The sequence below is a fragment of the Lissotriton helveticus genome, chromosome 7, assembly GCF_964261635.1.
Source record: "Lissotriton helveticus chromosome 7, aLisHel1.1, whole genome shotgun sequence".
Taxonomy (NCBI): domain Eukaryota; kingdom Metazoa; phylum Chordata; class Amphibia; order Caudata; family Salamandridae; genus Lissotriton; species Lissotriton helveticus.
This window is the reverse complement of record NC_136068.1, coordinates 702,356,960-702,383,031: the sequence shown is the minus strand read 5'-3', so window position 1 is coordinate 702,383,031 and position 26,072 is coordinate 702,356,960. Positions and strand designations below refer to the sequence as shown.

The window sequence follows — 26,072 nt, the reverse complement described above, 5'->3', positions numbered from 1 at the left end:
TAATTTTGTTGCTTACATAGAGGTTTAAGAAAATTTATAGTTTGGTTATTGAAACTTTTCGTACAATATTTTTCTACTACAAGAGCTTTTTCACTCAATACATGTTATATGACAGCAGATGAATAGTAAGCAATTATCTTCTCTTTGTCGCCATGATCTTGTACCAACACCCCTAAAGCAATGCCCTTCTTCTCATGGCGGTACAACATGAAAGGCTTATTATAACAGGTTAATCCCAAAGCAGAGGTGGAGGGCAATGCTTTGTTTCAAAGTTCCAAAGGTTTGTTCTGCCTCTCTAATCATGGCACTAATTCAGGCACATCTTTCTCAACAAATTCTCACAACAACTTGGCAAATGCATTTGGGACAGTATTTTTCCTTGCCCAAAAGAGTGCGTACTTGTGAGACGTAATGAGTCTGGATAGCTTACGGATAGCTTCATTGTTGTCCAAGGACAGGTGCGCTACCTACTTAGAGGTTATGGCCTAAATATCAAACAAGTGGTAAGGAGAATTATAACTCATCTTTACTTGATCTTTGTCTATTTTGAGCCAATTCAGTTAGCATTTACAGGGAATCGTTCTTACATTGCTCCAGAGTGTCTGGAGCAATTAACAAGCCATCAGCTTATTGAACTAGCGAAGAGTAGATCTTTCATATATTTGAGGGTGTCCAGTCTTTCCTGAGGGGCTATTAAAACATAAAATATGACTTTGTATACCATGGAAGGAGAAGAGACCAAGGGACACATGTATGTAGCTTTTTCTCGGTTGCAAACAGCTCGATTCAAGAATTAGGCCGTTTACGACAGGTAAATAGCCTTTTTCCCATGTACGAAACCCTATTTTGCGATACGGTAACCTTTTACTTAATAGCAAAATAGGTTCGCTATTCGGTATTAGGAATGGCCATTTTAAGGACTTCCCTCCCTATTAGTGACTCACAGTGGTAGGTATGAATGTTTTGCAACTGAAATGCAGTCGCAAAACATTCACTTTTTGCCACCAATTTCAATTTGGTGACCACCCATTCGCAAGCGGGAAGGAGTCTCCAAGGGAATCATTCCCCTTTGTGAATGTATATGAAAACCTTTATTAAGAGCAGGCAGTGGTCCCACGGACCACTACCTACTCTTAAAAAATGTAAAGAAAACTTTTAATTTTTCTTTCTGAATTGCATTACATTTTCCTGTAAGGAAAACGGCAAGCATTTCCAAAACAAAACGTTTCTTTATTTGAAAGCAAACACAGATATAGTGGTCTGCTGTCCCCAGCAGGCCACCATCCCTGTGTTTTCAGCGATTCCCAATGGGTCACAAATTGCGACCTACCTAATGAATATTAGTGAGGTAGGTCAATTGAGACCCGCTTGGAATCGCAAACAGTGTAAAACACACTGTTGTACATAGCTGTTTGTGATTTCCTAATAGTGAATCACAAAGATTTGCTATTAGGAAATCGCAAACGGAAATGTTAGTAAATGTGGCCCTATGTGAGAAACCAAAGCCCCTTGTTTTATTAAAGCGCAAACTATTGGTGATTTTCTTAATACATGCGCTAGATCATTAGCGTGTTCAGACAGCAAAGTAGAAGGAGGTTGATGAAACACATCAGACATTGATTAAAGTTCTGGTTTCACAGTTCTGTTGGGTTCACATGAATCATTGCTCTCGCATAGGTCAGCCAGAATGGCATTCGTGGTAGGAACATCCAAATAGACTCCATCAATGGTACAATACACTGTTCTTTTTAATTTACATAAATATGCATAAAAGATCCGTCCATAGGAGGTTTGCAATTAAAGTACACTGAAGAGAAAGACCTGTTGGTCATCTATAGGATCTAAAGAGATAGACAGAGGAACACACGTTAGTAATGCCAACTGCATTAATCATTTTGCCCACGAGAGATAATAATAAAAATGCATTATATGTACTGCTTTATCTAATGTACAGGGATTAACGCATTCACAGCACAGTCTATCCTAAAAGGTAGGATTTTAGTTTTGTGAAATATGGGTGAATTCCGGTTGTTGGGTCAGATCAAGCAAACACTGGGGTAAGTTAGGGCAGTCGGGAGTCCAGTGGCCCAACTGCCCACAGTTGAAACATCAAAAACCATCAGGCAGAACAGAATCTCCTCTTACCTGCCCTGGCTCTGTTCGGGTTTCCCAATTCCCAGTCTACCACTTTGTAAGCCTTTCCCTGTTGTCATTTTGCCGCTCCTTTCCTCAAAACACTGACCCTCTGATTGCTTCCTGGAAAGATTGCATTGGAATGACATTAGTTTCAATTTGGTAGATTATTCCTTTTGTGTACAGCGACACAATGATTTGTACCAGAAACCAATTACAAAGACATTTAGTTTGCAATCCAATACCAATGGCATGCAGTTGCATCTAAACCTTGGGCAATAGCCATTGAAAGATCTTCACTCCAATCGCTTGTTGAGCAGTTTCTGCAGCATTAGCAATACCAGAATAAAGATCAAACACATACTTCAAATGGTCAAGATAATAAGCAGGAGTTGCATCTTTTTTCTGCTTACAGTTATTAAACTTTATTTAATTGGTCTTCATTGGATATACATCAATACCACAATTAAATAGAGCGCCTCTAGAAGCAATAAGAGGGGCTTCATCAGTAGGTGTGTCTGATGGCCAATTCTCCTTGTTTAACAATTATTTACTTTACTTGGCACAATAACGCAAAGCAATTGATCAACCCAGTGGTATTTTATAAAATTAAGATACAGTTTGTAATTCTTCACAGATTTCAGAGTGTTATCACATGAACTGTTGTTTGATATTCATTGTGCTGGTTTAGAAACAGGAGACATAAACGGTGACTTAGTACCATACTAGTGACTTAGTACCATGCTCCTGGGTTGGATACTCTTGCAGAGATAGGAAGGCAACTGAGTTGCCGGGATAATTTCATTACAGTTGTGATTGTCTTCCTCTGTATCCAAAGGCTTATGTTAGCGTCGGGGCACTCTCACAAGCACTCTCACCTTTGTCCTGGGATCATCCTTGGACTATCTCTAGTAATAGATGGAATGGTATCCCCGCTGCTTCATTGCACTTCTTCGGCGCGACGAGGTACTAAAAAAGATTGCTTGTGGTGGAAAGTAAGGTATTGTTTTCTCAGCGTCTTGTTTTTCCGCAGTTTTGCACAGTTGCTTGCAGTAGTCGCTGCTCTCACCATGCTTGGTGCGCTCGCTTGCATTGGATTTGCCATTGCACTCCCTGCTGGTCCATTGACCAGCACTTCTGCATTCCCTGGTGCATCTTGTGTTGCATTCGATGCTGGCATGAGGAGCTAAGTAGATTTAGCATATCATAATCCTTTCTTCTGGTGCTTATAAGTTATTACCAGTGCTTTAGAAATATTTAAGGAGGCGGTAATACTGTGGGGGCACACGTGCTAAGTCTCTCCCTCAAGTACTTAAATGGGTATCTCAGATTTTCATGGGCGTCTTTCAGTACCTGCACCTGAGATTCTTGCTTATGCTTCATTGCTTCTCTGTAGCAACTTAGAAAGCCTGCCCATTGTTCAGTACTAGAATTATGCCAGTACTTAATTTGAATCGGTGGTCTCAGTGCTCAGGACCGGCACTTAATTGCCAACACCGGTCCTTAGGACAGTCTACCACATGGTGGCGTTGTTCGTCTAAATTAAGGATGAGCACACAGCAGTTGTTTATTAATTAAATAAACATTTAAAAGGACTAATACCTGCTTGCCAAGACATCGTCATAGTTTGGGGGCCCTGAATAGTCTGAATTGTCACTCTTGTAGGAGTGCAATGGCTCGTAGTTGTGTTGGAACAGTCATTGGCAAGGCTGGCAGGGGCAATGGGTGGTGCATGCTTCAGTGGCCTCATAAGGAAGGCCCTGGCATTTATTTTTTCAAATTAAGCACTAAATTATACAAGATGTTTAAGCATTCTATATCAAAGGCGCCTTCTTCTGGGAAATTCTTTGAATCCTTACTGCTAAAGGACTTAACCCAGTCTTCAATATACCCACCAATTTTAACATTCTATGCTTATGGTATTTTGCGTGGATGGGAATTCTTCTTCCCGATTTCTATTTTCCTGCCCCATTTTCCTCACTCTATCCTCCTTCAGAATCAAGCACACAGTAAGGTGCCTACCAGCCTTGTGCAAAAGCTCTTCTTATGGAGGGGTTGGGGTAGAAGAATAAATAGGGTAAGGGTGGGTTTAATAGCTTTTGCCATCTCTTAATCTGGAGGGAGACAGAATAATTGTTTCAGTCCTGTACACGGATACCCTTGCAATCGGAACCCCTCAGCCACTGCCACAACCTTTAGAGGCTTGCAGAGATTCAGGAGAAGCAAAATCTCTGACCTTTTTAATTTACACTTTCATCAGCTCTTGTTTGTCCTAAGGGTTCTAGGAACTCCTTGCCCTCCCGCTTTCCACACCCTTCTAGAATCTCCTGGTCTATGCTGTGAATTACACATACACCGCTGATGCCTGATATGCTAGGGCTCACTCCATACCTACCTATAACTGGTTTATCTCTTTGTCACCTGCTAATGTGACTATTTCAATTTCAATCCAATGTCTACAGAGATGACAAGCACAATTAGCCTTCAAATTAAATAAACGTTCTAAGTGCGCTGGTACCGTCTGGCCAGGTTGCAGAGTACATAAAAGAAAAGCAACATTAAATGACAAAGCCAACATTTTGGGGGACTAACAAGATTGATAACAATATTTCCTTCAGCCGTTACTAAAAACTCACTGGCAGTAAAGGCTTCTGGAAATAACTGAGACATTTAAAAAAATCAATTGTTACTGAATTAGCATACCTCCCGATAACTTTTAAAAACATTTTTAGTATTTCAGAAAAGAAAAAATTTGGGCCACCTGATTACCAGACATTTTTCCTTCTCCAACCACCACACAGCCACGGCCCATTCAGGTAAGAGCGGTGAGGCAGAATGGGGGGGGGGGAGGTTTGACAGATGACCACAAGGGAAAATGAAAGAAATAAATATTTTTCCATCGTAGTCATCTGCTAACCACGCCCCCCTCCACTCCCCCCCCCCACCACCCCACCATTCTTAACTACAAGGACTGCGGCTGGCACTACCTGCAAAGAATTACAGACAAGAGACATGGTAATCGGGAAACAGAATGGATGACGTTACCATGACGTTAACATATGATCCTCATTTTGTCTTATTTTCAGCTAAAGGAAGGACAGGTTTTTGTTGTGACAACCACGGTATGCATGCAGTCTATGAATTTCAATGGAAAGTTTGAGAAGAGCAAACATTTTTTAGCATAGCTGAGTGACAAGATGGGTGAGGGCTCAGAGAATGAGAGAGGAGACACAAATATTTAAATGAGCATAGTGTGTTTGTGGTCTAGTGAGTGGGTGACGGAATAGAATTGGTGCAGGTTCATAGAGTTGTTGATTGGATGGAGCGATTAAAGATACAAATAGTGGACAAGGGTGGCTAGAGTGATCGAGGCGACAGTGAATAACAGGCAGAAGAGAAAATAAGGGGATAAAGAGTGCATGAGGGCTTACAGATTTTGATGAGCCATAGTTGGGCTCGGAATGGTTGAGGTGATGCAGGGAGGATGTGATGGGAACAGCACAGTGAGGGTGGATGGGCAAAAAACAGAAAGGATGATCACAGGATGGGTGAGGGCACAGAGGGTGTCAACAAACATTTGATGAAGCTGGCACAAAGTGAGAACGTTCAAACCGTTAGCAAAGCTCTCCATCCATTGAGTTTCCAAAGAGGAAGCAGACTGGTGTTTTTGAGGGTACTCCCATTAAATTCACTAAAGAAGACTGGTGTTTGCGTGGGCGGAGTGAGTCTTCACAGAAGGTGATTCAGCATGGATCCAATGGGAGGCATCTGGATTATTTTGATGGTGACGGTGAGTCCAATGAGTGATACTTTTCAAAGGAGGGCAAGATTAGAAGTTTGGGAGATAGATAATAGGCACGGAGGATATTGTGAGAGTGGGGAGGTGAATGAGGGAGGCATCCCAGACAGGGCGAGAGGGCACAGAGTGGAGGTGTGCATATCGAGTGATTAATGAGAAAGGAAAGTGGGGGCCGCTCGGCCCCCACGCACACATGGCTGTGCCCGGCCCCTCCCCATGGCCAGTCCTGATTGGGCGTGCGTCCCGCCTTGCCCCGGAAGCAGTTTTACGCTTCCGGGGCGGGACCGCGACATCCGTGGGGTTCAAGAGCCTGGGGAGCGCGGGAAGCGGCCTCTTTGTGCCCACGCTCCCCAGGCTCGCTCCTTGCCCCGCGGTGGGCTCGCTAATTATTCTATGACATACATGCCTTTGGCTGGGGAAATTTCAGCAGAGTAGATGGCTCACTGTTAGTTCACAGGGGCTTTGAGTGAGTTTTGACCAGGGTTCAAACTCCAGCTGGGGAAAATCGTTTTTCGTTTCCCAGGCTTCCAGCTAAACTTGAGAACTACCCAGATGTGTCTGTTTCTGTTATAGCATAATTCATGCAGCACTTTATTGCTTGTCCCTAAAATGTGTGTTTCCGTAGAGGACAGGTCTCGTGTACACATAAACTGGGTGCTTCCTTGGGTAGGGACAGAGTTGTACCTCTCTGAAGGCTTTAATGAGTGCTGTACATGTAAGGGGTTGTCCTTTTAATTATGTCAAATGGCTTGGATAGACTTTTACCGAAGGCCAAAGCTTAATGCGTGCCGGGAGTGGTAACGAGATTGATAGTTAGAACAATTGTGGAAACTTTTCTATGCTAATGACCTCTCTTGGGGTCCTCCCCGCGAGTAACGTGAAAGCCAGTTTCCCAGGTTGAGCGGCACTATATTTTTAGGCACGGACGGTAACTACGTTCTGTGCAACTCAAAGCAGAAAACCAAGCAAGGCACTGGAATATTTCAATCTGAAGACTAGTAATACCGTGGGGGGCCTAGTAATGTATTCAATTCGGGAAGCAGGGATATGTAAAAGACTCTTGTCTCATTTATTATTAGGGGGAGTCCAAAACGCAGTGTGATACTGAGGATGCTGAGAGTGCTATATACGGGAGCTTTCCAATTAAACTTGAGAACTATCCAAAGTCTTCTGCTTGGGTTTTCTGGTAGACGTATGCAGCATTTTCTTTATGAACGGGTTTTGTTTAGACTTCAACCCGGCGTGCACTCGGGTGTGAACTGGGGTATATCTCTCTGAGGAGGGTAAAACACATGTCAGGGGTGGTTGTCATCATGTCAGGTTGACTGGGATGGTATTTACCAGAAGCCAAAGTGGGGAGCTACAAAGGCTCTTGTGCCATTTTACATTTTACAGCCTGGTATAGTTAGGGCTGTGCTAATCCTTTGTGTAAAGGCTTTGATGCTGCACTGGCAAACAGACTGTCCTTTTCACACTTATATCCTATGCATAAAGAAGTGGGTAGAAAACCAGGAATAGGAAATTATGTCCTTGTCTGCAGCACCATTTTTCCGTTAGTAACAATGAATGTGAAAATAGGAAGCCATTGTTACAGCCTAGCATGGTTAGAGCGGTGCTAATCCTATGCTTAAAGACTTTGATGCTGCACTGGCAAACTGACTGTCTCTTTCAAACTTAGATCCTATTGCCTAAATACGTGGGTAGAAAACCAGGAATAGGAGGTGATGTCCTGGTCTGCAGCAGAATTTTTAGTAACAGTGAATGTGCCATGGCACCGCACTGCACACTGTGTATCATCCTTAAGGAGTCATGAGGGCGCTAGTGTATTCCCGGTGGACCCCATGCACTGGGTCACTGTACTGCACACTGGGTGCTATTCTTTAATTAACGTCATTCTACAGGGCACTGTCTCCGTAACACTAATCCAAACACAGTACATGGGACGCAAACTGAGGCTATGCTTAACACTTACAGTTGGAAGTGTTAATGAGTATGGATCTGGCGCTAATCTTATCTAAAACTTAGCATGTGAGGGCAATGTGAGACAAGCACGTGTACTGCACTTATCGCCAGAAACACTAATGGTTTGTGTTTATCTTTTCCATTTATGTGTGGCCGGGTCCATGGTGGATATCTGGGAAGTACTCCACACCACAACAGCTGCAACTGGTGGAGAGACCAAGGGATGCGTACGTCAGGTAGAGGATGGCAAACAACAACGTCAAGTGTGATGGGCAAGCGATCAAGGACGCAAGAGGTGCCAGCACTGGGTTGATTGTTTTTGGTGTGTTAACCCTAGATTGGGCTGGCCGCAGTAATGGAGCGGGATGTGGCTTCACAAAAAATGGCAGTATTTTCCTTAACAGGAAATTGTATTTCTACAGTAACGGCGCCTGTGCTCGCAGGGCCACCAGTGTGGGCATGGTATATTCATAGGTTACCAATTGGTAGGGCCAACGATAGGGATGGGGCAGTGCACAAGGGTGTGCATTGCTAGCCGTGGCAACCCCAGGAATAATAGGCCTATGCAACACCTCATCACCCCTTGTCGGGAAGTGGGGACTTCCATAGTAAAGTAGTAGACATACACTTAACATTTCTCAGAGCGTAGTGGCAAGGTGTGGGTGGTTAGCAGACTTCACGATACGCCAGTGGGAGGTGTACACGTATAGTACCAGGATACCCCCGGTCACAGCAACTACAGGGACCCCAAAGATGGGGTCTGTCCGTCCAGAGCGGGGAATGAGAGGTACTCGATAGGCACGCCCCCCACCCTCAGTCATTATCTGACTTGCGGGTAACAACGATTAGGTTGAAATGGGCAAGGGGGTTCTGGTGGAAGGGATAATCGCACTAGCAAGCAGGTTAGCAAAAGATAAAACCCAGACTGCACCATAGGGGGTCTCAGTCGTTTCCCAGGCTGCAGGAAAAGGGGGGGTTTGGACTCTGGGAGTGCGCAGAATCACTCGGTGAAGAATCACTCGGTAAAGAGGATCAACACTTGGATTGAGAAATTATTTCAAACACCTCAATTGCAGTATATCCCACAGGGGTGCATTTGAGAGGAACAATTTAGATTAGCAGTCGGCTGATAGAAAGAGTTGGCAATTGCTGGAGGGGTTGTCCTACTCGCAGGTTAGGGGTCCATTTGACAGAGTCAGGGAATGCCCTATGGATAGGGAACAAACTAGCAGGGGTAGAGGGTTTTGATTAGGAAGATATGACCTTTCAGTGTAGGCGGTTGGGGGGGGCCAGATAGTCGGTCAACTATGCTGGCCTGTGGCGGTAAGGTCATAATCGGTGAGCAGCAATTTAAGGTCCTTAGGTGGGGGCGGCCCCATTCACGAAAGGGGTCGCCCAGGGGGAGGGGCCATTGGTCTCTCCCAGAACTTCAGGGGCAGGATATCCGCTCGCTTGGGTGCGGGGGAGGGAAGTCAACGCTTTCCTCAGGCTGGTAGCCACCCCACACATACACTATGCACTATGACGCTAAGGGCGCGAGTGTAAGGGCCCTCCTGTTATGGTTAAATGGAGTTCACGGAGCGCACAAGGGTAAACGGGCCCTTGTCGCGCATGCGCATCTCGGACGTGAGAGCGTAGCTGGGTAAAAGGATCTGACACCGGTTAGCGACCTTGCCGTAGGACAGAAATTATTAGTAAATGCAAATTTAATATCAGGATGTTAGATTCGGTTAGGAACACGCTGTATTAGAGATTTGTTAAGGTTAGCCCATCATACCTGTCAAAATGGATGTAAATCTAATGTTCTGAAGTTTGCATTTTTAATAATTATGTAAATGTTTATTTTATCGATTTTTAATTTTGTTTCATATTTTAATAAATACGGCCGGGGCGTCTCGGGCTCGAGACTCCCCGCCTTCCAAAGAGAATTCCGTGTTGAAAGTTTGAATGTGTAACGGTGTTCTGCATGTTATGGCGGGGGGTGGCCGGCAGTCACAGACCATGTAGAGAGAGTGATATAACATATGTGGTGGAATAAAATGGGCTACGGGTAATAATTAACGATTATTGAAAGTAAGCATCAGGCACAAAGGAGGAAAGCATAGACTAAGTAATCCTCTGCAGGATGCAGAATTGCATTTTTTTCAGTAGAATGTTTTGCTGCGAGAGAAAAAAAAATTATCAACCACACATATATGAAGAACTAGTCCTTGTGTGGTAAAGAGTATGTTTTAAAGTATAACGCTATTATCCGGAGAGGAATCAAGAAGCCGCTGGTGGCTTGAATAGTATGGCAAGGTACTGGGAGAATCAAGTACTAACACCAAGCAGCCAGTGACAGTATTTGTTCTTTAAATATGCCCCAAAATCCTTCAGTGATTCTGGTAATTATGCAATAGTGCATTGTTACCAAATAATTCAAAAGGTATTATTTCTTGTTGATGTGTTTAATATGTTTATTCAGCCCCTCGTAGACCTCAGGTGTCACTTCAGAGTTTTGAGAGTTTAATATGTCTATTACGAAATATGTGGTGCAGATGCTACAGGTTGTAATCACAGTGGTAAATGTCTGACTGTGGAAATTAATTTTACTATTCAGTTAGGTTTTCCTATACATACTAGGGAATGGCTGATGGGAAATACAAATATTAGCAGTTCTTTCCGGGAGAGATAGCTGTCATCCTGAGGTCTGAATGAAGGTGTAAGTAATTTCCAAGTTTCTGGGCGTTGACTTGTATGAGTGCCTTCTATGTTGGCTGATTTATTGAGGCCAACACTGATTCCTAGGGTCTGATATGGCATGTGATAATACTATGAATTAAATATAGATGGAGTGTTCATCTCAAAATAAATTTAGGATCTTGCAAAGCAACTTAAGTTTGGAAAGATGTTTGATCAGCAGCTCAAGATTTTGAGTGACGCTTTACTCTGGTGTCAATGTACCAGAGCACAAGGGGTGTGCAGAAAATCAGATTACATTCCCAATGATAAGCAGTGAGTAAATATACTAGGGTAGTTTAAGCTTCCCATTACTGTGCACAATTATTATACTATTTGGTTGAGTGTTTGAATGGAATGTGCTAATATTTCTGAGTAAAGCATCCCCTCCAGTCCACAATTTCCCATGTATCAGCTAAGGAAGAATGACACCAGATTACTGATTTTCTGCTTGAATGCCTGACTTGGGCTGTGTTGTTGCAGAAATATCTTTTCTTTAAATCAGTTCAACCTGTGACTTACAAAGGCGGTCTCCAACTCCTTTTCTTGTTCTTCTTCAGGTCAACTGGATCTTTGCCACCGTTTTATATTGGAGCATAAGTTAAAATCATCTCCACAAACCCTACTTTTTACATTCAGTCAATAAAGAGAGTTTTAAAATAGTTCTAAGTCTCTGTTCTATTTCAGCAGATCCTAACCTACCAGAACCCATAAATAATCCTTTCAGAAAAGATCGAGAATGCTTTATATTGTAATGGTTTTAATTAACTGAACAATAAAGAATTTTACATTTACATTTACATTACATTTTAAGTAGCATTGAAATAGAATCTGATTTTAGTTGAACTCCTCATGAAGGGTAGTTCTGGAAACTCGTTCAAGTGTCCTCTCTCAATCAGAGAGTAGTCAAGGCAATAGCTATTACCATTAGAGAATTTAGAAATCACTGCCAGCAGTAGCTCACAGAGAAAAGGGTAAAAGGATAAGGAAACAAGCATTTACAATGCAATGGTCTCGGCATTATTAAAGGTAGAGCTATTGGCATTGCTCATCACATTTTTTTTTCTTTAAATCATAAATAAATGGCATTGTCATTTACATTGCCAATAGCTTAATCGTTAAATAAATGGCACTGTCATTTACAATGCCAATAGCTTAATCGCTCGCAAATGCATGACCGATTGCATTTACACCCACACAGAGCCACACACACAAAGCCACCCACACACACACACATACAGAGCCACCCACACAGAGCCACACACACACACACACACACACACACAGAGCCACCCCCCCACACACACACAGAGCCACACAGAGCCACACACACACAGAGCCCCCCACACACACACACAGAGCCCCACACACACACAGAGCCCTACACACACCCAGAGCCACATACACACCCAGAGCCACATACACACCCAGAGCCACATACACACGCGGAGCCACATACACACACAGAGCCACATACACACACAGGAGAGCAAGCACAGCTAGGGGGCATGGAAGCAAGCACAGCGAGGGGCAGGGGAGCAAGCACAGCCAGGGGGCAGGGGAGCAAGCACAGCCAGGGGGCAGGGGAGCAAGCACAGCGAGGGGGCAGGGAAGCAAGCACTGCGAGGGTGCAGGGAAGCAAGCACAGCAAGGGTGCAGGGAAGCAAGCACAGGGAGGGTGCAGGGAAGCAAGCACAGTGAGGGGGCAGGGGAACCAGGGGGCAGGGGAGCAAGCACAGCCAGGGGGCAGGGGAGCAAGCACAGCCAGGGGGCAGGGAAGCAAGCACAGCCAGGGGGCAGGGAAGGAAGCACAGCCAGGGGGCAGGGAAGGAAGCACAGCCAGGGGGCAGGGAAGCAAACACAGCCAGGGGGCAGGGAAGCTAAAACAAAATTCAGTAAGTAGTTGAAGACTCATCTTTTCATACACTTTTAGTGTGCTTCCCTGGCGATATTCAGCTTTAAAAACCCTCTTGTATCATTGGATTACCGGATTCAGATGATTATCAGTTTACCAACTTCTTACAACCTCCAACCCCATTAAAATGTTGTGAAGGAGCCTCCGGGCTAAACAAAAACAATTTCAAGCTATGTTTAGACCTGGGTTTTACTCGGTCTTAAATTAAGCAAAGCCTCTTTTGTCTGGTACATATCAATTGTTCTTTTTCGCAAACAAACATTCAATAGTTAATTTCATCCAAATCAAAGTACATTTTCTATTCAGAAGAGTCAAAACTGGCCAGAAAGGTGGAACAATAACATAACAAAATTGTAGGAAACATTCACTTTGAATGTGTGCTGTGTTCCCATATATATGAAAAGCAAAAGCATCAAGGTGTGGTAAGGACACTACTTAGCACAGCCTCACACCGTTCGAAGCCAAGGTTTAAGGGATCGCCTGGAATCCAGGTTGTTTCAGTGACACCCACTTCTCGCCTTTTCCCTTCAGCCTACCCACCCCTTTGTTTGTCCTGGGATGGCCCGAAGGTTCCTCTACAGTGAACTGAAACAGGTTACGTTTGAGCATGTAACTGCGCCTAAAATTGTGAAACTGGGAGATGGGGATAAAGAGCATTAACTGATGAAACGGAATGTTGCACACAATAGTCAAACTTGAGTTGAGCTACAACAGGCTCTGGTGATTTGAAGAAAAACAGAACACTGGTGAAAAAGATTACCGCGGTTTTGCTTGCTTGTATAAATGTTACTATGGAAGATGGACAAGACTGAAAGATAACTTAACTGAAGGGGGAGAGAGGTCCATCCATGAGCAGCAGTGAAGGAGAACACTCTATTCTCAATCCCCACCATACTAGGATTTTTACTAAGAGTTTATCACTAGAAGGAAGTGCGATTTGGCTGTCGTAAACGTAGGAGATGAGGAATGGATAAAGGAGTGGATTATAAGAAAGGATGTGAAGATAATTATCTTCCTAATCAGTAGCCAATGTAGCGATCTGAGTATTGGGGCGATATAGGGACATATTCTGTGTGTGAGGGAAACTGCGCTGCTGTCTATATTGTACTGCTGATCTGTGTGTGAGTGAAGAAAACTTGCACTCCTGCTGGCTGTATTCTAACACGTGTGTGTGTGTGAGTGCGTGCTTGAATGTGTGTGTGTGTTTTGATTTGACCCCGCTCTGCTTATACTGTCCCAATTGTGTGCGTGGGGAAGCAAGCACTCCCCCTAAACTCATGCTGCACCTGCTGTGTTAGAGGGAAGCTCATCAGCTACTGCCAAAGCTATGCTTTTGAACTGCTTGTGCTAGTCAATAGTGGTAAAGCATACTCGCAATATAAATCCCAAATTAATGATCTTTTCAGTGCATGCTTTTAATGGCGCTCTCTACTGAAAATCCAATCTTCCAGACTATGCAAATTGTCCTTTAAACTGTGGGGTCCACCTCTAGCAGAAACTGCAAGCACATCCTAGGCGCCAGAATTTCTGGATTCCACATACTTGCTGCTCATGGCTGTAAATCGTGCGACATCGACTGAACCTATTAATGGAACTTCTCTCACTCACAAACAGCTCTAAGAATAAAGAGGATTGCAATTTGCACACCTCAGAGGCAGAGAGCTTTTCTGCCACTAACAAAACATCCCTAACAGCAGAGACGAGTGCAGTCTGTCTGCACAGTTGAAAGGCATGGACATTCTCCGTCACTAAAAACGACCCCTGGCTCTACAGACCAATACAGTGTGTCACAACCCTCAGAGTCGGAGAGCATCTCTGTTACTAGAAAACTGCCCCTGCTCCCGAGCCCAATGTAGTGTGACATCAGCCCTCAGAGTCACAGACCTTCTCTATTACTGGAAACTGAATTCAGTAGAGGAGACTAATGCAGGGTCTCTGCACATTTCCATATCCTGGAGCTTATCTGTCATTAGCAAGCACTCCCAGCACCAGAGCTGAATGCAGTGTGCGACAACTCAGAGGCACCAGACTGCCTATCACTAATACACTGCTGCAGCCCTACAGCCTAAAGCAGTGTGTCAGCACACCTCCACCCACAGCAAGAATGCACCAGGTGAACAGCACAAAGTACACAACACCCTTTCGGTTTAGTGCTTGCACTTTGGGAGCGGAGCAGCACAAAATGAACACCTCCACATACAGCAAGAATGCACCACGTGAACAACACACTCTACGCCCTATCTGCAGGGTATTAGACTTCAGCGATCAGCTCATCATGAAAACTACCAACCACAGCAAGAATGCACAAAGTGAACGACACCCACTACATCCAATCTGGAGGCGAGCAGCACAAAATTAACATCTTACCCACAACGAGGGTGCGCCGAGTGAACAGCACACACTACACTATATCCTATCTGCGGGGCGCTTGACCTAAGCGAGAACCCAAACATGAAGCAGGTGCGCCGTAGGCCTCCATCAAGCCAGCTCTTTTCGGTCCTCGTAATACGACTACAAAGCACCTCGAGTCAATGCCCTGCGCATGATTCAAGACTGAGCTGCAGTCAGGCGTCTGTCAAGCGGTGCTCTCTACTCTCGCACGTATTCGTAGTTACTGCTACAAGTGCCCAGCCCTACGAGGAGTGTGTTGTTACACTGCAGATCGATGACATGTTGCTACTGGTAGCGGCTAACACGGACGTGCATACACCAGGCGCTTCACCACCCCTTCACGCACAGATACGACACAGCAGGAAGCGCAGGTCTGCTTCCAAATTCTAGGAGGGGGGGAGGGTATGGAGGATGGAGGAGATCCCAGACACGCACAAAGTTCTCCTCAGAAGTACAAGTGAACTCTCGCTCATCCCCCGCCCGTGCACCGGGCGCAGACGGAGGCCATGTTGTTGTCTTCGTAACTAAACCACGACTGAGAAACGAAGCAAAGCTAAACACTGTGGACGGAGCACGAAGCAAAGCCGAGAGCTTGAAATCACCTGCCTGCCAGCAGCCGATGCCAGGACCCCGGGTTGACGCCACAGTACGGATGCACCACCGCGCGTACCTGGACTGGAGGCAGCTTCGGAAGCCGGTCCCGGCCAGCCCTGGGATTGCGCTAAACTAGGAGGGAGGGGGGAGGGTTGCAGCCCGTAGGCACTTATCGCCACAATGACTAAGGCAAACATCATCAAGTGCCGAGCACTAAAGAAAAGTGAACATGGAGCTCCAGAGCTTGGCGGCCTGTCCCCGAATCTCGCAGCAAAGTCTGGCGTGCGCCGGTGCCACTTGCCAGGGAGAAGGCCAACCAGCAGGCACGGCGGGGGCTGTCACCGAACAATCTGGTGAAGACCCTGACACCCCAGAGGCATGGATGTTCTCGCAAACATACCTGGAATGGCAGCGGAACTGTTCCTGACAACAACAACAACAAAAAATGGCTGCCGCAAAGGTCCGAAATTTTCGGAATCGGGGGCGTGTTTTTTGCTGAGTGACGGATGACGTCACAGATAGAAAGAACGCAAAAAAAACACCCCCGAATCCGAAAAAGACGGGGCTTGAACCGAGTGATGCCCCTCTCCTCCAATGGCTGGCCTCCGTTTAGGAAGCCAGCCAATGGAGAAGAGGGGCGGGTTCAAGCCCCCTAACAAAAAACTAACAAAAAACATAAAATCGTCGGCTACGCCCACTGCTGCGCAGTGCGACAGTCCTCGACCTAAAAAGGACACAGAACAAATAGCCTGTACCAGGCTGGCAGCATAAAGCTCTCAGAGCGTACTCTAAGGACAGGGTGAGTGAAGAGCTCTTATCTTCTACACCTATAATGGACATACTGGTTCCCCCCAACTACCACATCACTAGACTAGACAGGGTGGGTCAAAAAGGTGGTGGAATCGCATGTATACGCAGGAGTAACCTCTCTGTCCGGAAAGTAACCTCTCCCTCCCTACCCTCCCCAACATCCTTTGAATACATCTGCCTCGATATTATCAGTGAGGGCAAACCGATATGCTCTCTTCACGGCATTTACCACCCACCAGGGGATAACCTTACCTTCTCGCAACAAATCATGGATCTGATCACAACTAATTCAGGGCGACAACTCACACAAATATACCTTGGTGACTTCAACCTCCACTGGAACGATCATAATGACGCGGTGGTAATTAGTCTTAAAAACTTCCTCGATGCCCATGACCTCTCCCAAATAAGCAACAGCCCGACCCACGAGAAAGGCTCTATCATTGACCTCATCATCTCCAAAGAGGACTCTATCCAACTTGAATCTATCCAACCCTGTGACTGGTCAGATCATCATATTGTCACATTCTTCGTCAATGAAAAAGTCAAATTTAACCCGGTTCAATCCTGCAAGCCTAAAGTCTGGAAAAGAGACCTGAAAAAACTCAACCCAAACTCTCTACCCCCCAACAGCTGCAACCTCTTACTGCCCCCTACTGGCGTTACGGATGTCCAATCCTTGACGGATCACTATCTCAACGCTATGACCTCTATAGCTAATGAAGCTGCACCTATGCAGCTAAAAAGAGCCTCCACAAAAATGTCCAATCCTTGGTACGACGGGAGTCTCAATGAGGAGAGACGGGCGATGTGAATGGCAGAGCGCACCTGGAGATCAGCCCCCTCCGCACTGCACTTAAAAACGTTGAAGAAAAAGAGAAACGCCTACTTCAGGAAAATAAAACGCTCAAAATCGAATTTCTTCAGCCGTCAACTGGACCAAGCCAAAAATCATCTGAGAAAGCTGTTTGAGCTAATCAGAACACAATCCAAGGAACAACCCCAACCACTCAGCACTTTGGGCGAAGCACCCTCCTGTGAAGACTTCGCCTCTTTCTTTATCCAAAAAACCGAAAACATAAAAAACGATCTCCTCATTGACGTAACTCTCTACCCCAAAGACCACTGCACAGCACCCACTGAACCAAAAAACAATGCTACATGGTCATCCTTTGTCACCTATTCGGAAGAAGAAATTGGTAGTCTTCTCAGCACTGTGAAACCAGCCAATCACCTCACAGACCCACTTCCTGCCAACGCTGTCAAAGACCTTACCCCGTCGCTCCTCCCACTCTGGACTAAAATTATCAACAGTTCACTTCTACAAGGGACCATCCCCGACTCCTTCAAAGTTGGACAAGTCACACCTCTACTAAAGAAACCCACAGCCGACCCCTCTGATCTAAATAATTACCGTCCCATAACCAATATTCCGACTCTTGCCAAATTGTTGGAAAAATGCGTTCAAATACAATTGACTAAACACATTAATCAGTTTGATCTACTCAATCCTCATCAATCAGGCTTCAGAGCAGATCACAGTACAGAAACTGCTATGACTCACATAATTGACGACGCCCTTCAAATCCTAGATCAAAACGATACCTGCCTCCTCATCCTTCTTGATCTCTCTTCTGCATTCGACACGGTCAAACATGAGAACTTACTCGATCTATTAAACACAAGAATGGGTATATCTGGAACTGTGCTCAATTGGTTTACGTCCTTTCTACACAACAGATCGCAGAAATTCAAGAGTAACAATTTGATGTCTTTGCCAATACCTGTATCGCTAGGCGTCCCACAAGGATCCTCCCTATCCCCAACTTTGTTTAACCTAGTTATGGAACCTCTCACCACCTTGCTACAAGCATCCAATGTTCACTTCCACATGTACGCCGATGACACCCAACTTTATCTCAAATTACAATCACCCAAAGACATCATGCTCTTGAATTCAACGATCAGAAGCACCCAATCCTGGCTGGCCGCTAATCATCTCAAACTCAATGCTCTTAAAACAGAGTTCCTCTTGATCTCACCTCCCGCGAAGATCACTACCGCTCAAATCTGGCTTAAACACCTAACCGCACTCAATGTTCATCCCACCATCGTGGACTCAGCAAAATCTCTAGGCATAACACTTGACACCAACCTCAACATGCAGAAACACATCAACAAAGCAACTAAGGGTGCGAACTACCAGATCAATACCGTAAGGAAACTCAAACCCTTTCTTCCAGCCAAAGATTTCCAAACTGCGGTACAAGCACTAGTCATCCCGCGAATAGATTACGGTAGCATCGCCCTCTGCGGTCTCCCCCTAACTACTACGACACCCATAAGAGCTTCTCTAAACGCCGCAGCGAGACTCATCACTGGATCAAAAAAACACTCCCACATTTCCCCTGACCTGAAAGCCCTGAATTGGCTGCCTTTTGAAGCCAGAATACATCTGAAAATCGCCTGCTTGACGCACAAGGCTGTTCACCTGAGCTCACCCGGATACCTCGCCCAGAAGCTGACGATTTCTGTTGGCTCCAGAAATACTAGAGGCACAAACAATCTCTTGCTAAAGCCCCAAAGATTCCGCAAGGAAAAAACGTATAAACGCTCCTTCTCAGGAATGGCACCCAGGATCTGGAACTCACTTCCCCCTGAAACCAGGCTCATCTCCTCCACCATACTTTTAAGAAAGAAGTAAAAGCTATCCTCATCGCTAAATACACCTGAATTATTACTGGGGTTGATATTTACAGACGCTGTACCATTCAGTTCTACTGATCTTTGTGCATTTTTTGTATGACTCATGTTATTGACCTACCTGAGGGTTTACGCTACCACGTATTTGTACTTGTATCATTATTGATGTATCTGTCTGACTATGGTACCTGAATGCTTAAGCTACCACGTATTTGTACTTGTATTTGTATTTGTACTTGTATCATTATTGATGTATCTGTCTGACTATGCTCCCGCATGGACCTTCCACACCCCAATTGTTATCTACTCACGGGTTGGTCCTTTCGTCTGTAAAGCGCTCTGATATCTGCAAAGATCTTGTTCGCGCTATATAAAACTTTCAAAATAAATAAATATCTTTCTAAGTAGGAACACATATATTAAACACAAAAACACATGTATGCATCCACACCTGAGTTAGGTCATCTCAATCCAATGAAAAGGATCGTTCGATGGCCCGATACATCTTTCTTCGTTCCAAAGGTAAACATGCAAAGACGGTTAAAGTATTATCTGCAGTCTACTTAGTTTTTAATATTCATGTGGGTTAGTTTCACTCTGATTTCCCGCGATAACTGTGCCGTTTACAGTATTAGCTACTCTGACCTTCACTGTGTGACAATGAACTATTCTAAAGCAGAAATATTCTAGTTGTAACTTTTACAGAATTAAGTCATGAGCTCACATTTTCCTGCATACATCAATATTTTAATATACTGTTTAGTATTCATTATTGTGAATATGTGGCAGCTAAAATCTAACCAAATATGAGAACATGTAGCTTAGGAAGAAAAGAAATACTTTATAAAGTCTGCACATTCTACAAAAATGACATGCCTAATGGAGTCAAACGTATATTATATATTTAATATAGACCAATGCAGCATCTTCTAAAGGCATTTATTTATTTAAAAAGAAAGGCAAAACATAAGTGAAGAAAATAAATGAAACCTGGTCTGGCTTGGCAATGTAATTATGATAGAAATGGGTGCTTACTACAAAAATGATGCTACACATTAATTTGCATACATTTCCCTGCCATTTTGTAACTCAATGGACGTCACTATTTTGTTGCAAGAAGGCAGCCAAGGAGAAAGATGCCTTTTGATCACTTCCATCTAGTGTCATCTGGCAAAGTGAGGCCAAAAAATCATTGGCAAACCACTCAGATTTCCAATGCGTGTGGTAAACTCTTTCTGAGAACATGTTTATGTTTGGCTGTGCATATGTATTTATTGCTATACTTATGTCTTATGACCAGTTTTATATGAAGCAAACAGAAGCCATAGGTCTTTGAGCGCTTAAAAATGTATTACACAAGAACAAAAACATGGACAGAATTGAGTAAACACAATTAAAATGCCAATATTAAAACACCAGTCTCGGCATTTTTAAATGTGTCCATCCCAGCCAGGGGAAGTCTTTGAAACAAGCAGGATTTAAATTGTCTCCAAAACTTCAGAACAGAGCTTAAGATTAAGGTTTGCATTGGATGTGATTCCAGAGATAAGAATAAGCCAGAAAAAAATGCTTTTAAATTGTAGAATTGTTCATCATTGGCATCTGTTGCAACAAAGGCTGTTACCAGCTAGGTATTCTTAGAAATGTCATTTTTAAACCGTAAGTATGCTAGGATGCTGAGTTATCTGTTTTGTGTGCAAAGCACATATATTTAAAGACAGTTTGAGCATCGGAGGAGGGGTAATGGCAGTGTAACTCTCTCAAGATGTAAAAGATGAGCTCAAGGTTCCCATTACCAGCAATCAGGGGTGTTACCTCAAGGATCGCAGCCCTCATTAGTGTAAGAGTAGACTTGAGGAGATCAGCCACATTAGAAAAAAATCTAACTTCCAGTGTGAATATAAGGAATTTTGCTGCTAAGGGCATCATTGGAGTGCTATCAAATAACAAATCAATCCAAGACTGAATTGGAAGGGTTCATTTGTTACTAGTCAGAAGAAAAAATCTGGCTTCAGAATGTATCCTGCTCGCTTTCAACTTTAATTTATGTTGTACAATCCAGTACTCAAAAGACCGCAGATCAGATCTTAGGGCCAGATGCACGGATAACTAGTGAAATTGCAACCAGCATCTTTGCAACCATGGAAAGAATTTTACTAACCGACCTATCTGCTATTAATGAGGTAGGTCGCAAACTACTACTCAGTACAATTGGAGACCATCACATGGATGGGGGCCTGCTGAGGTCAGTAGACCACCGTGCTGTGATTACTTTTAAATAAAACAAACTTGTATTTTCAAATGCTGCCATTTTGCCTTAAACAGAACAGCACTGTGTTTTTTGTTGTTTGAGAGTTGGAAATGGTCCTGTGGACAGTTATTAACTATATTGTATCATTTGTTTGCATTTGTTTTTTAGAGTAGCAGTGCATAAACTGTTTTAATGTTAAATATGTGTTTACATTTTTTTATTTTAATGTTTTACTTGTTATATAAAATACGTATTTTTTAAATTGAAATGTATTTGTTTAATATTTCATTATTAAAGATTTTCTTTTAAATATGTATTTTTTTATCTATATATAAATGTTATACTTTTAAAAATTTGGAGCTGGAAGAGCAACACTGAGCCTTTTAAAAAACTATAATTTTTCTACTATTGCTCAGATTAAAGTTGGAATAGTAAACTCGACCACCTCAAAATCTTACGCTTTCGTTACTTTTGCTCATGTTAGAGTAGCTCTAGTAAGATTAACACCTCCAAAGCTCAACACTTTGCTTAGATTGGGGTAGAAATTGTAAATCTGACCCTTCCAAAGTCCAAACCTTTTCCCTACTTCTGCCCATGTTGAGGTGGGAATGGTACATTTGACCCTCTAAAGTCCAACAATATCCTTGGAGTGTGAATCGTAATTCTAACCCCTCCAAAGTCCAACACTTACTCTACTGTTGCTTACGTTAGAGTGGGAACAGTACATCTGACACATCATCAGTTCAACACTTTCTCAACTTTTGCATATGTTACAGTGGGAACAGTAAACGTAACCCCTCCAAAGGTCAACACATTCCCTTCTTTTGTTTATGTTAGATTGAGAATCGTAAAACTGACCCCTCCAAAAATGTTTCCCTAGTGAAGCACTTGTTGGAATGGGAATAGGAAACAAAGTCCAACGCTTTCTATACTTTCATTATGTTGGAGGGGAAATAGTAAGTATAATCCCTCCAAACAGAACTGGACTGCCAGATTTTTCCACCGGTGTTTCACCTGTGGGCTGGAGCCTTTGAAAGACAGTTTCTAAGGAAAGGTGCTGACTCCTCTATCACTTTTTCCAGCTTCCTAGGAAACTACAGGAGGCACGAGGGGTACTTCAGGGGAGAGTGAGAGGAGAGACACAAGAGTGTGAGGAGAAAAGGAGCACAGCTGTTTTGGACATGTTTGCTGCGGCTGTTCTTGGTTCCCAGTCTGGCCCTGCCTCCAAAGTTCAACTCTTTCCCTACTTTTGTTTACGTTCGCGTGAGAATAGTAAATCGGACCCCTGCAAATTCAAACAGTTTTCCTACAGTTCCTCAGGTTGGACTGGGAGCACTGAATTTCATCTCTCCAAATCTTTATTTATAATTTAATTTTTTATAGTTTTAATACATATTTTTTGGTTTCATTTTAAAAGTTTTTTAAATGTAAATTATTTTTATTATTCATTTTTTTGTTTATTTTGTTTTGTATATATTTTCTATTTTGTAACATCCAATGTTTAATATTATAAATTGTATTATTATTTCTAGTTATGTATGTTTAAACAATTTTAAAATATTATATTTATTATTTGCTGCAATTATTTTAAAATATATATATTTAATCTCTTTGCCATCCTCCTCGAAAAGGGTTTTGAATTATTTAATGCACCTTGGCATTTGAGTGCTCTGTGCATGGTTTGGTCACTTTCGACTGTAACACTTTTCTTTCTATGCATTTTCCCTTGGGACACTGACAGTTCTCTCTGGCAGTAGATCTGCTATCGACACCTTCTAATTAATGTCCTCGTGGGTTTCGATAGCTCTATGGGAACTTACCAAAATAACTTCTCTTTGTTTTCAAGCCTGTTTATCATCAGACCTCATTACTGCTAGTAGTGGAAACACGTTTTTGTTTGTTTCAACCTGGTTGGAGCTGAGGCCTCAGGGCCCAGGATGGTCCTGATTATATTAACTCAACCTCTCCCCTTGCACTCTTTCTTAGTGAAGTTAATAGAGCACATGTCATACCTTGAACAGGAACATTCTCTTAAATGCATACTCTACTCAAAGCTCCTTCATGGCTTTGGGGCACTAAATTTCCATAGCACAGACACAATTGATGGAGATACATACATCCTCGATTTCTTCCTGCACCCATTGTGGCTAACATATTCACTAAGTACAATTGAAGCCTCACCTTTGCTCAGAGTCTCTGAGATAAAATGAATCTCACTTCAGGGTAAGAAAAACATCTATTTTCAAACACCATACTGGTAGTAGGGGTTAGTCACTTACACTAGGAAGGGCTTCATTGGGTTTATCATTAATCCTTAAAACTAAGACCATTAACCAAGCTATCAATTAATAAAAAGGATAGGGGGAGCCCTTTAAAGGTTAGCACTGCACAGTAACACAGTCTCTTGAGATAAGGCCTCTTCAGGGACTTCTGACAGGACTGACTGTTGTGTCACACGATACAAACTGTTTTTGTAAAACATATCTTATTAACATCTTGGCAGGACAAAGATGAGTAATCGGTGTCTCAGTGGAATACACAAAAGATATACATAAGATACTATGGCATTATCCTTTAACTCAGATCAATGAGACATCAGTCTTCAAGGGCGTACTTGTCCAGTAGGGACGGTGTAGTAGTGCACAGGTAGAATACATTCACCAACAAGGGTAGAGGGGAATGGAATGTCTAAAGGGGTTGATACCATATATGATATATGGATATTGGCCTCAAGGCTTCTGGTGGGGGTGAAGCCGAGTAGGGGAGCAGTGAGGACTCCAATTTACAAGCATGACGGATCCCCCCGGGGTGAACCCCATGGATCCTGTCACCATCCCTCCTGAGTGGTAACACATTAATCCTCCTCGGTCGAATCATCATCAGCTGCCAGAGCAACTACCCTGTAAAGTCCATATAGGGACATTCCTGGAGAATGATGCCCCATGCCTGTGCGTGATCTGAGCTTCGCAGCCCTTTCTGCGCCTCCGACAACAACACAGCTCCTTCACAGGTAGCTATTTCAGACAATTCTTGACCCCATCCTTGGAGCATGGGCCCTTTAGGGGATTTTCAAAACCAGGTTATCTGGCAATCATCTAGTACCAGGGATAGGTCCCCAAATCTTGAGGTGATTGCATTAGGTTTGGTTTTAGGGAAAAGGCCTAAGAGACAGGTGAATGGGGAGAGAATTATATTGAGGCCCATAGCAGTATTGATAAAAGTCACCACTGTGTTCTAATTTGAGGTGAAGGTCTTGCATCCCCATGTTAAGATAAAAGTCCACCCCAATTTCCAGGCAGAGGGCCCGTGCCACCTGAAATTTCAGCAACATTAGATTTATACATTTAGGCATTATCTACACCCTGAGGAAGTAATACATTTGAATAGGTTAGAATCGAGCATTTTGCGACACTTGAGGTGTGCGATTGAGGATGTTCTGCCTGTCCCTGTCTGTGAGCCCATGTTCCATGTCCCATGCCAAATGTGTGCTGTGGTTCTATGCCAGCAGTGCTTTGTAAATAAGGATATCGCATGGGACTGGTCAGTGATGAAACAGAGTGTTTCCAAGCCTTTGTGTTTTGAGGGTTCCCTGCCATCTTCCCCCGCATCCACCACATGCCAGATCCTACTGCTCCATAGAGCAGAAAGTGGTGGGAGGTATGTCATAGTCTTAAACCAGGTCCGCAAAGTTTCACAGTTTCCCATTCATACATCAGCTTCCCAATAGCATCATACTTCTTCACTCTCAGTCCCACAACCCAGGCCAGTTTCCTTCATGCCGGAGGTGTAATAAGACTGTCAAAGGAAGGTCCTTTGAATACAGGATTTTCGTCTGCATCCGCTGCAAAGTCCTGGCCCACTTACACTGTCGTGCAGTCAATAGAAAGCCAGAGTGACCATCACTCAGTTGAGTATTCGAGTTGAGCAATAGAGACAGCAGCAAGGTGCACCTCGAGATAAAGCTCACCCCAACTGACATGCCTTCCCAACTAGATTGGCTCCAATAAGCTACCCACTTAAGCTGTGTCACCAGATAATAAATCTCTACGTCAGGGACCTCCAGCCCTCCACCATCAGTGGGAAGTCAGAGTTTGGTCAGCGCCACCATCAGTGGGAAGTCAGAGTTTGGTCAGTGCCAGTCGCCCTTGGGCCATACCCCAAATGAGATGAAGTAATAGACCATCCATCTCACAAAAGATGGACTTTGGCAGACTAGTCGGGAGTGCCACAAAACATCGCAATAAGTGTGGAAGAAAAACCATCTTCAACAGTGCAACTCAGACCACCATAGACAGTGGGAGAGCCAGGGAGAATTTGATGGAAGAGTCGGGGAGGAGAATGCCAATTACAGATTGCCCTGAAGGATATCAGACACCGAATGATAATTACAGACACCCAGGTAGCGAAATCAATGTAGTTCCCAATGGAGGTAATTTCCTACCTACCATAGTGTGGTGGTTGTCTCAGGGGCGTGTCTTGGTAAAGAGATAGTTTTGTTCCAATTTACCCCAAAACCTGACAAACAGCCATTGTCCTCCAGGGTGCTGCAAGCTCCCTCAACATCTGAACGCTACCCCTACAGCTATAGTAATAGATCATCTGCATACAAGGAAACATAGACGTGATAACACAATTTCCGCTCCCTGCATCAGGGTAGAAGTGCTGCACTCTCTTACCACAGGGGGCTCTAGGGGATCCTCCTTAGATTTTAAAAATGCCCCATTATGCCCTCAGGCACCACTTGCCATCTACTCTAGCACCTCAGGATAATTTCTAATTTCTAATTTAAAATATTT

General features: G+C 43.8%; 1 long non-coding RNA gene across 1 annotated transcript in view; it reads right to left on the bottom strand.

The window, feature by feature from the left end:
- Positions 1–1,743: 1,743 nt before the first annotated feature.
- LOC144766983 (uncharacterized) overlaps positions 1,744–26,072 on the bottom strand; it is a 109,489-nt gene continuing 85,160 nt past the window's right edge. Inside the window, exons 3-4 of the long non-coding RNA XR_013598013.1 lie at positions 2,146–2,256; positions 1,744–1,841 (exon numbers count right to left, since the gene is read on the bottom strand). This is a non-coding gene — a long non-coding RNA (uncharacterized LOC144766983). The remainder of the gene's footprint in view (positions 1,842–2,145; positions 2,257–26,072) is intronic.